Genomic DNA, 11727 nt, shown 5'->3' on the forward strand with positions numbered 1-11727 from the left:
GTGAATCACTATGATCTAATCTCATTGTGCTCCGAAACGTCTCGTCGATGTTAATAAAAACTTCGAAAAGTATCATGCGTAATGAGATAATTATTTTTCATTAACAATGAGTGTTAATTATTAGTCTCATGTAATCGTTACAGAAGTTACAATGTAGGTAATGGAAAGTTATTCAGCATATACCTCGATGATCTCTCACGAGCGATGTTTGAAACTTTCGAGGGAGCGTCGAAACAATCTAAGCCAATTGTATTTTGAACATAATAAAAAGTAACATTAATAATATTAAGATAATATAAATAACCAGGAGTATTAATAAAAATAGTCTTCTACTTCTAAATGCTTAACAGCGACACTTAAATTTCTAATTTAGAATCCAGACTTCGTCTTCCTTCGTTCGAAATCGTATTTTATTTCGTCTATTTTTTTATTTTTGTCTTTGTAGAAGCGTTGATGGAGGTATTAGCGCGCGTGTTCCTCAAAATAATGATTAGGAACGCCAAGGAAACGGTTAACGTGCGAAATTAGGACGAACTGTTGTAAGGTCGTTCGGGAAACTGGGTCGCGACAGGTGGCGACTCTAGCAGCGAGAGAGAAGAGGGCACTTTTCAAAATCGACCGCTAAACACTCGTTACGCGCCGTTGATGTTCCCTCCCCGAGATCTCTAGAGCCACGATAGCGGAACATTCATCCGGCCTAACGTGCATCTTTCACGCGCTTTTACCTCCTATCTTTCGTTCCGCTCCATCCCCCTCTTGTATCCTTTTTGCCTCGGTGATAGAGAGGAACGAATTTATCACTTAGATAAGAGGTTAAAATACTCCCGCGCGTTTTTTCTCGTTCGACTAACTCAGGAACTCTGATCGTGCAAGGAGTGAAAGACAGTGAGCGTCATCGGGGGTGAGGTGTTCTCTTAGCTAGATCGCAGAATTTTATGCGGCTATACAACTTTTGTGGAGTTATTTGAAGGAACTCATACTGAATGAGACTCAGTCTTCAGAAAAAGTTTCAGTAAAGTGAAAGTAATTATGGCAGCGTTGAATTCGATTAAAATTTTTATTTTATAATTTGTAGAAGGTTTTTATACGTTATAAACGCTGAAAGATTCAACGCGTATTATTATTTTATTCGACCAGTTATATGAAGTCGATTGTTTAATTTTATCGTATAACTTTCCTATCGAACCGGTATTTAATGAAATTCAAACGGTTGGAATAATGATCCAAATTAAAGCAGGTAATGTCATATCCAATAGATTGGGCAACGGCCTCAACAAATCGCAAAGTAATCAAATCCATCGTGCGTGAACGTCCCGTTCCCATGCGCATTCTCCATTACCTAGTTCAATAAACACAAACGTGAACGGAGATACCTAGTAGTTTACTATAAGATGTACTAAGCCGTGGCACGGTTGAGTATGCACGTACTCCTTTTTAATATCATCGCAAAGCTGCTCATAACTTTGAGATCATAAAAATTTCGATTTCCGCCAATTAAAATTAGTTTTCTCTTTTTCTTGTTTTAGAAAATTCATCAAGTCCTAACGTGCATTGAATATTCAACGGTGTCTGTACACGACTTACTAATTCTACTTAAGCTCTGACGGTAATACTTTATTGTTTACCGGTTTCATTAACCTTAAGCTATCAATTTACATGAGACTGAAAGTTTAATTTCGCAAGTCACTGATAATATCTATAAATATACAGTAAAAGTATACCTATCAAATAATAAGTAAAATACTTCGTTTTTAATTATTCTGTGGAAAGTGAGCTGCTTATCCCAAGTTACTCCCTTCATAAAATCGTATTAAAAACTATTCGTTATATTCAAACACGTGTCGAATATTAAATGTATCTGCGTATATGACCCACTGGATCTACTTAACCTTTACTAATAATACATCATAGAATGCTGATCTTACTTCCCTTAAACCACCAATTTACCAATAGTACCATACATGTGTTATAAGCCTATTTTCAAACTCATGAACCAATATCATTTCCTCCCTTCGCATAGAATTCTGAAAAGTTAAAAACTGAACGGTACCCACAAGCAATCCCGTCGAGTGATGGTGCTTAATACTGCCCTTTCAAAAACGTAATGTTTCCACCCAAACTAACCTTCCTGTAGCTAATAAAATAGTAGTATTTATACAAAGCGTACCATATCATGTTGTACAAAGCCTAAAATACAATCTAAGAATTTGAATTGTTGAGTTCCCGAATATCCAGGACCCTAACTGACTTACATCGTGCAAACTAGTGACTCGGTTAATGGACGTCCTACTACCCTTAAACATAGTTATAAATCATTACTACCAGCCTTTGTGAACCCTCGAAAATCTGCACCAAAATGTTCCAAGACTGATGTAATCTTTTGTCTAAATGAAACGCTACGCATCTGCACAGATAGCATAACACACCCTTGCCCAGTGCAAGATAACTAAGTCCTACGACCCGTGCGTTGTCGTCGCGCCACTGGGGCAATTCGTGTGTTCGTTGGATCGGGACTGGTTTCACGGTTAGCTGGTGTGCGGGCCACTGTGTCGTATGCGTATTTCGAAGCCCGGTAGCGGGCTTAAGCTTGCGCCGTTTGGCCTTCCTCTTTCTCTCTTTCTCCGAGCCGCGCGTCCGCCTCGCTCCCGCCTATCCCTTCCCGCCCTTCCTCTCTCTCACTCGGGCCGCGCGCGGCGTGTCAGCGTTCTCCGTCCTCCGGGTTGCTCTCCCTGGTTCTCTCTCATCCCCAGTGCGCGCATCGAACCCGTCCTGGACGAAAGTCCTTCCCGCTCCGCCGCCACGTAGGACGCACGTTTTTCTTTCCCCGAGATCCATCCATCCCTCGCACGGGATGATCCCCGTGACACCGTGACACAATACACTCACGCACACAACGCACACACCCACCCGTACATCTCACGCGAGTGACACCCTTGACGACAATTGTGTGTTTTGTGCGTGAACCAGCCGACGTGCGTGGATCTCGGTGTGTGCCGCGAGAGATCTATCAGATCGATCGAACCCGTGGACCCATTCGATCACGGTGAACCGGTTCGTCGTTGGTTCCCGAGTGGTGAGAGGGTGAACGTATTCGGTGCGTGGATCGTGCTCTTCCCGGCCCTCCCAGTTCTTCTTTTTTCATCGGCCCCCTTTTCCCGTTTGGCGAACGTCGAGTCATCGATCGGCCCGCTCTTGGACTTGCGGGAAGGACTCTGCGAAAGATCCTCTGGTCCTCGGTGCGGATTTGGAGAACGACGGTCGAAGCTTCGCGAGGATTCTAAGTCCCTCGTTTTTGGGGTTCTGTGATTTTTATGGGAGACGTTGGCTCGTGGCTTTGTTTTATGGTCACCGGAGGGGTTGGTTTTATTGAAGGCGTAAGTGTACTTGAATTAAGCCCGGGAATGTATGCCTATGATCTTATTTCGTTTCTCTTGGATACGATAAGGCGATGTAATGGCCGTTTGTGGATTTAGCTTTGTGCGTGAGGGGGTGTTGCAGTGGACCGTGCCAGTTTTCAGTTTAAAATGTTCTGTTGTTATGTAACGGGAATGCTCGTGAGTTGTTGCGTGTATCAATCTATGGGTTGCGGATTTTTATAGCCAGGGGAGGTACATTTTATTTTTAGCAAACAGAAATGCTTGTTCGATAATATGTTACCTGGCATGTTTGTAAATAAATATTCCCCGAAGTTAGCTGTCAGTTTTCCGAAGTTATCCTTTGCGATTTAGCTGTTTCTGCGGGCAACAGCAATCGAATGTGAAGTCGCGTTTAAATTTATCACGTTCATGTTTTATTTAAAGGGAACACTAAAAGTAGCCTCTTTTAATAAAATCCTTCAAGAGCAGGCAATTAAATTTTCTGATTGACACGCAGCGACGGCGCTTCCTGGCTACTTTCCTCGCTGCGGAAGGACCAAACCATTTAAGTTAGAATAACGTCTATCATGAGTGACGGCCGTGTCAAGCCGAAAGTCTCTTACTATTGGCCCACCCTACGTAATTTTCGATTTACCTCTCATGGACGGCCGATTACAATTTTCGATCGTTTTATTCGTGATTCGACCACTCCGAAGATTGAAAGGCATCGATTAAATTTGAATGTACGTGGTTAACGCCTTAAAATGTCCGCTGCTACCACTTGATTCAACAATGGACTTTCATAGTGACAGTATTTTCATGAATGTAACACTTGTTCTTTAAGAAGTATTTTAAAAAAATGTAAGAAAAACGACCTGTCGATGTTGTTATGCGTTACGATATTCAATAAAAATTTATAGAACATTCGTTTTACTTCCATCTAAGGACGGACGCCGGTGTAGACTGCGAGATCGGTTGTCGAATAAAATGGAAGCGTCGAATACGCTGCGTCGCGACGATTCCTCGGAAAGTTCCGCGGTGGGACAACTCTGGAACGGTGGGACCATCTCCGTGTCGCGACGCTCCACCGTTTCCCGCGAGCGTATAAATTTATACGACTATTAATAGATTGAACATCACGGGTTGATCGATCGCTGAGGAGAAATAATAGAACTGCGAGTAAAATCGGGAGAAAAAAGAAGAAGAAAGAGAGAGGTCAGGCTGCGTTTCTTTCGTAAAGGGGGAGGACTCATCACTTAGATGCGGAAGTCTGAAAATTTCGCTGTATCTTCAATCTTTTCGAATCAGGAGTTTGTTATCATCTGATTTTAATTCGCGATACTTTTTTTGCTTTCGCTAGCTCTTAGATTCGTTTCCCGATCGGTGGTCGCGATTGCGGCCCGCAATCCTGTGTTCTCGTTACTCGGCGGGACAATTGAAATCGACTCGACCGCGATCGATGAATCGGGGTTACAATCGCAGGTCAGTGATTCGTAGATTGTGGATGTTCATGCGAATGTACATTTTCTTGATCGAGCATCTAGGGGAAAGGAAAATGAAATTAAATATTTTTTTATAAACTATTCCAAAATTACCGAAAAAGAATGTAGTTATAGTAAAATTTCTAGTATTGGTGTTTCTGAGATTTTTGAGAGCTGTAAATACGTAATGATTCTATGTTTACTAACTGACATCGAAGCAGTAGTTTTTATTTGTTTTAATGAAAAAAAAGATTCATTTGATAATCCTTATAGATAATAGAGATAATATAAGAATATTAATACATATCGTGCTACAACTAATGATTTTTGTTTTTGAAAACTGATGTACATTGTATACAAAAAAAATATTGAAGTTAATATATCGTTAGTACCAAGGATACCAAAACCTCGATTTTGTTCCAATTTCTAGCGATCGATTGCGATTCAAACTAATTTACCAATTAACAGGAACTTTTATCTCGTTTCAATAAATCATAATAATCGCGATGACGCAGGAGCAAAACTCCCAAACCTGGATCATGCTTGTTCCGGCAGCTGATTAAAACAGCTTACATAAATCGGTGATTATCGAATTACAGAGATTGCGGTGCCCGAACGGCGTTGTTTCAAGCGAAAGCTTCGCGCGCTGTGGCTCGATGCGACTCGCTAACTACATGGGAACGTGAAATCTCGCAGAATTATTAGCCCGCGGCAGAGTACCCTCCTCCGAGAAACAATCGGAAAATGATTTGAGATAAGCTTAATTAGTTTCCGCCCCTTAGAAAACCATCCCTGTAAATCATCCGTGAAACAACTTCAGGTGATCGAGATCGGGACCACAAAATTATTCTGTTCTGTTGTTCCGTGTTCATTTATAATCTTATATCAGTTTCTTTTTATTATTCAAACAATATGATGGTTAATACTACTTCATTATAACAATCGAATATAGATATTTTAAATATCTCCTAACATTACTTTTTTTGAAATTACACGTTGGAGGTAAAGAAAAGCCACAGGTTCATATTTATCACGTAAAATGTACGAAGAAAAGCCCATTATAAGTTAGAAACGCGAATATAGAATAATGTCGCAGCATAGAGCAGGGGGATGAAAACAAGGATGGATTATCTAGAATTTACACTACCTTATATTCTCCACAAGACCTTAAAAATGAAACTATACAAAATTCGTTGCAGATCCCAGGGAATTAAGATCTCACAAAGAAAACACACGAAAAGACGCTAGATTTTCCATACGCGAAACGAAGTATAACAAAAAGAATATAACCATTGAGACTAGAAAGCTTGTAAAGCGATTGTTCGAACAGGATCGATGTCTCGACGTTCCACCCCCGTGCGCTGAGACGAGGGATGTTCATCCAGGACATCAGATAGACGCGAATAGAAGAGTTTAAGTGATACGTTCGACGACTAGTTCCCAGTGAATTTGTGAGTCGATAATTGTGCACGGTACCAGGTCGATGCTACGGCTGAATAGTGTAACGTGACCGCTGCGTTGATCGCTAATTTGGAATAGCAGACGTGTTGCTCCGTTCGCGAAACAGACACTCATCGGTCGTGGTGGTGCTCACCGTCTAGCGGCCGACAACCGGGCCACCCTGTCGCTGTCCGAGGTGGTGAGTTTGCTGGGCCTCGCCGACGAAGACGAGGTCCTCGCCGACGAAAACGAGCTTCTCGCCGGCACGTCCGAGGAGAACCGGAAGAGAGCCCTGTGGCAGTTCTACTCCACGGGGATGCTGACACACAGCCACAGCGACGGCGAGTTTCCCATCTATTCTCAGGGTGAGTGCCGTGTTAACAGGATACGTTGCAGTCCGCGTCACTATCCCCTGCAGCGGTTCTATTTTTATAGGGGAAGGTTCTACGTGTAGCGGAAAATGCGAGGGGTAAATAAAAAAAGACATGAAACGAGAAACTGATGGGGTTAACAAGAGAAAATGAGAAACACAAGGGGAGTTCGGAATAATAGACAACGGACTGTAGGTGTAAATAGTGTATAGTGTTGGTAAAGAAATCACTTTGCTTCGTTGTTTGTATAAAATTGACGGGGGTTTTGGTAAATCTGAATTTGGGGATGAATGAATAGATGAATTGTGAATAATGAAGGGACTTTGTATTATTGGTTAAATGAATTGTGACAGTGTCGAAATTATTCATTTTCTTTTTAATGTAACCACGCGTTAAACATCAAAGAGACGACAAAGGGATTTTTCGATTTTCAAGGGGAAGGTAATTCTGTGACTTAGATCGCTTTGGTTTCCCACGGCTCGAATACTCGACGACTTGAGTCAGCCAGCAAAAGCTGAGAAGTTAGACGAAGCCTTTGAAAAGTCGTGCCAAAATAAACCAAGTCATCGCCGACCAAGGGTTTAACATCAAAGGTGCGACTCCTCCGGCGGCACGGAATTTTTCTCTTCAATTTCTTAGCTAAATGGATTATCCGAGCCCATCGGCGGGTCTTGCCCCTGGAACTATCAGGAATCAGCGAATCGTCCAATCGAGTCTTTCATCTTGCACCATCCGTCACGCTTTTTTCCCTGCCGAAAGGCAAAACCTCGAAGTAGTCCGATCTCTACTAACGATACCATGTTCCCGTTCGCATTAAAATTGTCTGAACACGTCTAAACCTTTATAACACCACAAAAGTATATCCTACTTCGAAGAATCTATAAAATCATCTTCTTTAAACAATTTTCCTATAGTTCTGATAGTTCCTGCTCAAATAGTTTTCAAAATGCAAAATTCGATCGTCCCTCCAGAGTCTTATAAACTACAAATGATACAGCAGTTCTGTTTCCGGATTAGCGTTAAGAAGAAGAAACCTGTACAAATATCTTACAGAAAATCAACTCGCGTTACACAGTGATAACGCCGATTACATCGATCCGAAGATCAACAAGCAGTTTTCCGTTGCGCAAAAGATTCGATCGAGACCTCTCTGGAAAAAGTTGATTACGCAGTTACATCCTCCGCGCGTCCCCTCACGGTCGTTGAATAGATGGCATAGGACGCAGGAAACGATTGCGGTAACCGCTTCGTTGCGTACGCCCCGCGGTGACGTAAATATTCGCCGGGACCCAGATTTTTACCTAGCGTTGCGCCGCGGATGCACGCATTTGGAGCGGAGCGAATTCGGCGGTGTCCCTGGTCTTCAAAGTCTCTCAACCCGTTATCTCGACCTTTTTCCAAGCTTCATTTTTTTTCTTATTTATCCTTGCCCTCGCTTTTCAATTAATTTTCGAGAATCCGCGCTGTGTCGCTCCGCGGCGGGTCGGAGGCGAGCCTCGGATTTCCATCATTAGCGTGTCGGGTCAGCCAGTCATACCGATCCTAATGAGTTTATCTGCATTAATGCCGGGCGTGTTTGCGGGTCATCGGCTGGCCTAATTTCGATCCGGATCGAATCCCAGAATTATTGAACCGAAAAGACGGGGCAACCGTGAATCGCGATCTGGATGAACGATCTGTCGGGTAAAGTGGATTTGATCGTGCTCCGGGACACAGGGTGGCACGCCGTGGGTGGCACCGTCAAGGAACAGGTGAATTTAAGTTGGAAAAGTGCGAAGCGAAGATTGGCCTGTTTTCGAAGTCGATATTGGGAATTTCCTATGCGGCGTGATGCTTGCAAGTACTCAAAGAAAAGTGGTAACAAGTATTAGATATCATTTGTAAATAACTTGTGAAGCAATTTTCACTCTTTGAAATTTCTAGGCGAAACATAAATATGTATATTAACTAGAAAACTAATGAGAAAATGAAGACAACTGTACCAAAAATTTGAAGCATGAAGTATTTGATATGTTTTGAAAGTATGGAGTATATAATTTCAAAATATTTCTTCAGAATTCAATACGTGAACGATATTTAAGGATTGAGAAAGCGCAGGAAATTTAAAAATATTTGCGGTGTAAACATAGTTAAGCTATAGGACATGGTCAGTAATAAATTGTCCCATTCGTGGGTCATACGAACGCGTTACAACAATGCGCGGCGTCAAGGCACGCGAGATATTTTCAGTGACGTCAACATCGTCTCGAGAAATATTCTCGCGAGATATTCGAAGCTTTGCTATTGCTTCCTGTCTCCGGCAAAGAAAAATCAGCTCAGAGGGGTTGATTTATCGAGGCGAGCGTGCGAAAAGTTGCAACGTTCTGTTCGACTGGCTCCACGAATCGCGGTCGACCGCGAGGGAAAGAAAAGCAGTTCACATTCGCATTTTCATTTGCGAATCCCTGCGAGCTATTTTCAGAAGGACTACCGATATCAGGTTGGTCTCGTCTGGAATTGTTACAGAAACCTGTGTACAAAATCGAACCGGCTAGATTAATTAGCAGGGCCGAAGAGTTTGCAACATTGATTTCCCATGCGGCACTAGAAGAAAAATGGAGGAAGAGATCGGCTACGAAGAGAATGCAAATCCGAGACGTTGCGTCCTTGGAATATAAATGAGTCCACTTTTCTCTCTTCCTCCCTTAAAAGTCTCCTTGTATCTGCATGATTTTAATTCCTAGAAAATTGGAGGACAATATCAGCGACAGTAACAAACCATTGAAAAATGGATCGCGAATTTCTACACAATTTTACATAAAGATTTCCTCAAATTACCCTTGTACAACAATTTAGCACTTGCCTGAAAGAACATTTACGACCTCTGAACTAAAACAAAAACCCCATCAAACTATATTACATTTTATACTATTCCCAACCATCAAGACTACAATAAACACATCCAATCTGCAATCTAGGTTGCCATTTGATTCACGCATTCCCCGCTGTACTGTCACACGGGAGCACCTGGTATACACGTGGTCCACATCTCCGTTATTTCCGTCGAAACGAGAACGAGAGTGCGGAACAGTGAAAAGTGTGACGCCGCGGCCGGGTGAAAAACTGGTCGCCGAGGCCGGGCGGAGTTATAATTTCGCAGCGAGGTTCTAAAAGGGAAAAGCAGGGACCGGTCGTTCGTTCCGACCGTTCACGACGGAAAGAGAGAAAGAGGAACTTTGAAGATCGGAGAAAGAGAGACAAGGGGTTGCTCGGCATCAAGGAAGAAGCCCGTCCTCTTAGTTGCCTGTTAAATATTCACGAGAAACCCCGTTTCCGCGTGCGTTACCGAGCCAATGAGCTTGCGGGACCACCGAGGCCCGGAGACTCACCCCTTCCGCACCGCGCGTTACGAGCCCCTGAGGAACCGGCCGGGTTTTCCTTCTTCAACCACCGCGGACAAAAGGCTCGTTAAGATTTCTGCTCCTACGGGAATTAGTACGCGACCGATTAAACGTCCCACTCAGTTTCATTAAAGTCCGTTCGCTTGTTTACGCGTCCACCGATACGAATTCGACGCCGCATTCAGGATTCAGGTGGCGAACGCATGAATGGACCGTTCGTGTGATTTCCCGCGTGTTTCGACCTATGAACTCGCGAATTCTTTTGTCGCCAGTTCATTGGAAATACGGTGCTGTGTTAACACTAAAACTACCGAACAGTTAAATTGACTTTTTGAAATTCCTCTATAGAAACTCCAACAGTCCGTCTACTGAGACTAATTGATTTACAATCCAATTTTTGTATTGGTAAATTAATGTTTTTAACAATTCTCTGGATAATCTATTATCTTTTTGATAATAGCAAAAAGAAGAAATCAGGAATGAGTAATTTTGAGCCGCCTGGTAGTTTTAGTGTTAACTGTAGAATATTTTATTTTCTTCGCTTTTTTAAGAAGAATTGTTAAATGGTAAAAACGTGTTATTACGTTTATTTGCAATCACATTCTTTGGTTATACAAGTTGATTTTTCTAAACATCTTGTGGATTAAAAGGGTTAACCTAAGAAACTAATAATTTATTAGTCATTCAACTATTCTCAACGCAGTCATTCATACAGACAGGTCAAACACTTTTATAACGAGCAAACTTACTCGAACTGGGTTCGTTTCCTCTTCGATCTGTTCCTGTCGGTCTGAATTATATTTTATTCCACAGAACGCTACTTTGTTTACTTTATTTGCTAAAGTTTACTTTGAGTTCAACGAAACGAACGTTAAAACTGTCACACAATATTTATTCCTTTTTTTTCCATATTCCAATGTTGAATGTTTGTACAACTATTGACAGTCCATTTAATCTTTGCGACTCTGTATTGATATTTAATTTTATTTCAACAGCTACACGTTTTTATGAATATTGTACATGAATTACTACATCAAAATATTGGCGCTGGTATTAAAAGAATGCAGCAAGAATTGCTTTAGACACCAATTAATCCTTTACAGTCCAAAATATTCTAATAATAAGTTGCTTGCTTTAAACTTACACTGATGCTGCTAAATTCATTTGTAGCTTAGTACGTCACTTTAATCATTTATTTAAATGCATTTGAAAAGCTTTAAGATTGTACTTATACATGCTATAATGACGTTATTATGAACAAACGGCGGATCTTTATGCATTTATGGGAAAGTGCAAAATTGCATAGAATACATTAAGTACGAACGAGTAAATGAAACATCTAAAGCATAGAGCATTTTACAACAGTTGTTAGAAAAAACTATTTTGTATCGTAATTCTATTTTTATAATCAGACTCTTAAAATTATGAATTTGCATAAGATGCGCAGTCTAATTATGAATAATTATGTACAATAGACATTGGTAAAGCAGGTAACTACTGAAATCACATTGGATGTTCATTCAACCTATTTTGAATTAGAATCTCGAATAGTTAATTGTCCTCGTATCTCCGGTGGAATACTGGATTATTTTAACACCAGTTAAAGTCTCGATTGGGCCGATCCCCGTTCGAAAATCGGCTAGTCCCACCGGTTTCCATTTGTAATCCGAGTTCAACGCCATGAGACGATCGTCGTAAT

At 41.6% G+C, this 11727-nt stretch overlaps 1 protein-coding gene across 1 annotated transcript in view; it reads left to right on the plus strand.

The window, feature by feature from the left end:
- Positions 1 to 11727, plus strand: part of LOC116430585 (phosphatase and actin regulator 2) — a 333735-nt gene that overhangs the window by 4868 nt on the left and 317140 nt on the right. The window lies entirely within an intron of this gene.

The sequence above is a fragment of the Nomia melanderi genome, chromosome 11, assembly GCF_051020985.1.
Source record: "Nomia melanderi isolate GNS246 chromosome 11, iyNomMela1, whole genome shotgun sequence".
Classification (NCBI taxonomy): Eukaryota; Metazoa; Arthropoda; class Insecta; order Hymenoptera; family Halictidae; genus Nomia; species Nomia melanderi.